The sequence below is a fragment of the Sciurus carolinensis genome, chromosome 3, assembly GCF_902686445.1.
Source record: "Sciurus carolinensis chromosome 3, mSciCar1.2, whole genome shotgun sequence".
Lineage (NCBI taxonomy): Eukaryota > Metazoa > Chordata > Mammalia > Rodentia > Sciuridae > Sciurus > Sciurus carolinensis.
Window position 1 is genome coordinate 175,248,470 of NC_062215.1, and position 4,251 is coordinate 175,252,720.

At 40.2% G+C, this 4,251-nt stretch overlaps 1 pseudogene; it reads left to right on the top strand.

Moving 5' to 3' along the window:
• Positions 1–3,217: 3,217 nt before the first annotated feature.
• On the top strand, positions 3,218–3,642 carry LOC124979546 (60S ribosomal protein L32-like; annotated as a pseudogene).
• The last annotated feature ends 609 nt before the right edge of the window (positions 3,643–4,251 follow it).

Below are 4,251 nucleotides of genomic sequence, written 5' to 3' on the forward strand. Positions count from 1 at the left end.
GGTTAAGGGTTTATCTATTTTGTTTACATTTTCAAAGAACCAACTTTTAGTTTTGTCAATTTTTTGAGTTGTTTCTTTTGTTTCGATTTCATTGATTTCAGCTCTGATTTTAATTATATCCTGTCTTCTACTACTTCTGGTGTTGTTCTGTTCTTTTTCTAGGGCTTTGAGATATAATTGAAAGCACCCAGAAATCACTCCCGATGCGGGAACTCACGCAAGAGATTTTATTAAGTGGATAAGCAGAGTGTCTCCCTGCAGGTGAGAGGGAGAGTGAAAGCCAGGAGGAGAGAGAGAAAATGGCGGGGGAACTATTAAGTAGTGGAATTTCGCAGGCTAATAACAACGGACCAATGGCTGGCGAGGAGGTTCGCAGGCTCACAATCTGGACTAATCACTGGCGAGGAAGTTGGCAGGCTAACAATCTGGGTTGTAAAGTGGTGTGGGGGAGGCAGAATAATGGTAACAGTGAAATAGCAGATCTGATGCCAACAATGTTAGGTCATTTATTTGTTGACTTTTCATTCTTTACTTGAATGCACTCCATGTGATGAATTTTCCTCTTAGTACTGCTTTCATAGTGTCCCAGAGATTTTGATATGTTGTATCATCATTCTCATTTACCTCTAAGAATTTTTTTAACTCCTCCCTGATGTTTTCTGTTATCCATGCTTCATTCAATAGCATATTATTTAGTCTCCAGGTGTTGGAGTAGTTTCTGTTTTTTATTTTGTCATTGATTTCTAATTTCATTTCATTATGATCTGATAGAACACAAGGCAGTATCTCTATTTTTTTGCATTTACCAAGGGCTGCTTTGTGGCATAACATATGGTCTATTTTCAAGAAGGTTCCATGAGCTACTGAGAAGAAAGTGAATTCGCTCGTTGATGGATGGAATAATCTATATATGTCTGTTAAGTCTAAGTTATTGGTTGTGTTATTGAGTTCTATGGTTTCTTTGTTTAGTTTTTGTTTGGAAGATCTATCCAGTGGTGACAACAGTGTGTTAAAGTCACCCAGAATTATTATGTTGTGGTGTATTTGATTCTTGGAATTGAGAAGGATTTGTTTGATGTACATGGATATGTGGTTGTTTGGGGCACAAACATTTACGATTGTTATGTCTTCCTGATTTATGGTTCCCTTAAGCAGTATGAAATGTCCTTCTTTATCCCTTCTGACTAACTTTGGCTTGAAGTCCACTTTAATTGATATAAGGATGGAAACCCCACTTTTTTACTGAGTCCATGTGCGTGGTAGGTTTTTTTCCCATTCTTTCACCTTTAGTCTGTGAATGTCCTTTTCTATGAGATGATTCTCTTGAAGGCAGCATATTGTTGGGTCTTTCTTTTTAATCCATTCTGTCAGTCTATGTCTTTTGAATGATGAGTTTAGGCCATTAACATTCAGGGTTATTATTGTATTCCCAATCATTTGGGTTTATTTTTGTTTTTTTACTTGACTTGGTTTCTCCTTTGAGTGGATTTTCCTTTAAGGTAGTTCCTCCCTTTGCTGACCTACATTGTTGTTTTTCATTTCCTCCTCATGGAATATTTTGCTGAGAATGTTCTGTACTGCAGGCTTTCTATTTGTAAATTCTTTTAACTTTTTGATCATGGAAGGATTTTATTTCATCTTAAAATCTTAAGGTTAGTTTTGCTGGGAATAGGATTCTTGGTTGGCAACTGTGTTCTTTCAGAGCTTGAAATATGTTGTTCCAGGCCTTTCTAGCTTTTAGGGTCTGGGCTGAGAAATCTGCTGATATCCGTATTGGTTTCCCCCTATTTGTAATCTGGTGCTTTTCTCTCACAGTCTTCAAAAATCCTATCTTTATTTTGTGTGTTAGGCATTTTTATTATAATGTGCCTTGGTGTGAATCTGTTGTGATTTTGTGCATTTGATTTTCCATTTCATTCTTCAGGTCTGGGAAATTTTCTGATATTATTTCATTGAATAGGTTGTCCATTCCTTTGTTTTGTATTTCTCTGCCTTCCTCAATCCTAATAATTCTTAAATTTGGTCTTTTCATGATGTCCCATAGTTCTTGCAGGTTTCATTCATGATTTCTTACCATCTTCTCTGCTTGGTCAACTTTATTTTCAAGATTAAATATTTTGTCTTCATTGTCTGAGGTTCTGTCTTCCAAGTGATCTAGTCTTTTGGTGATGCTTTCCATTGAGTTTTTTCATTTCAAGGATTTCTGTTTGGTTTTTTGTTTGTTTGCTTTTGTTTTTGGAGAATCTCTCTTTGTTGAAATGATCTTTTGCTTCCTGCAGTTGCTCTTTCAACTACTTATTGGAGTGATCATTCATTGCCTGCATTTGCTTTCTTATCTCATCCTTTGCTTCACAAATCATTTTAATTATGTATATTCTGAAGTCCTTTTCTGAAATTTCTTCTACCATGCTGTCACTGGATTCTATTAATATAGAATCAGGTTTGTTTGGAACATTTTCTTCCCTTGTTGTTTCATGTTGTTCACATATCTTCCCCTCTAGCAGTGTAGATCTGGGGTATTTTAGCTTCCCCACTATAGGCTTATAGTGAACCTACAGGTTTCCAAATTCTCTTTTTTAAAGAGGAGATCAATACTAGCAGCACCCAGTACAGACACTATGCAGCTCTAAACCAAATAGCCCCCATGAAAATGTTAACAATATTGTCATAATAAACAGAATGAGTTCAATTATTATCTACAGTATAGCAAATAAATTTGCAATAAGGTCTGCAATTTCTAATGGAGGACAAAGAGGATAGGGAGGGGCACAGGATTTAACTGTTAATGGATAAGAAAAGAGTATATAGATGTTCTAGATCATAGAAAGAGTGAAAGTGTAATCAAAAGAAGTTTGTTATTAGCATGAGAAAAGGGACTCAGAGGAAACAGGTAAACAGAAAGAAAATAGAGGAAGAAAAATATAGAAATAAAAACTTAAAATTTTTCAAAAAGGAGAAAAAAAACTACAATATAATAGTCATATAGTATTCAAACCTCCCAGTCTTCAGTAGCCTGATGCATGAGAGGTGCCTCACAATGAGCTTCCAGTCCCCAGCAGGCGCCTCAGGATGGGATTTACCCCACCTAAAGATGGCAGCTTCCACTTCCAGGATAATCCAAGATGTCCACACTGGCTTCCAAACGTGTTGGCAAATGAGGAGCTGCAGTCTTCCTCAGCGCTGCCTACAGAAGTGGCTGCCATGTGTAATTGGCATCATGGCTGCCCTCAGACCTCTCTTGAAGCCCAAAATCATCAAAAAGAGGACCAAGAAGTTCATCCGGCACCAAACTGATATGTCAAAATTAAGTGCAACTGGTGGAAACCCAGAGTTATTGACAACAGGGTATGGAGAAGATTCAAGGGCCAGATCTTGGTGCTCAACATTGGTTATGGGAGCAGCAAGAAGACAAAGCACATGCTGCACAGTAGTTTCCAGAAGTTCCTGGTCCACAATGTGAAGGAGCTGGAAGTGCTGCTCACGTGCAACAAATCTTACTGTGCTGAGATTGCTCACGTTTCCTCCAAGAACCCCAAAGTCATCATGGAAAGAGCAGCCCAACTGGCCATCAGAGTCACCAATCCCAATGCCAGTGCAGTGAAGAAAACAAATAGTTCATGGGCACATTTTTTGTGTGCTTAAATAAAACCATAAAAACTGTCAAAAAAAATGGGAGCTGTAGGTTGGGGCATGGGTGTGGTCAGGCTGGGTGTCCTGGAGGTGGGGTGCAGTCGGTCAGGCAGGGGTCCTGGAGGCAGGGTGTGGCCGGTCTGGTTGAGGGGTCCCAGAGGCAGGGCGCATCAGTCGGACCTGGGGTCCTGCAGGTCCTGGCTGTTGTCTCAAAATGGCAGCAGCCATGTGTGACCAAACCTGGGGGGACTGTGAGAGTGAACTTCCAGGTAACAGCAGGCAGCTGGCAATCCACTGGCGGTCTGCAGGCTGTTGGCAGATGATCAGCAGGTGGGCCTCAGGCGGTGGGTGATGGGTAGGTGAAAGGCAGGCGATGGGCAGGCAAGAGTCAGGAAAACAGGAAAATGATGGATGGTAGGGGGCAGTCAGTGAGCAATCTGCACTCAAAAAGTAGTCGATATGCTGTAGACTGCAGGTGATCGCAGTAGACAAATGAGGTAAATGGCAGGGGATCGATAAGCAATAAAGATTGCTTCACAAAGAAACAGATTTCCGCTTGAAACCCAAGTTACGGAGCAACAAGGAATGAAGCCTCCCTCTAGTCTGCCATCTTGGCCTCCC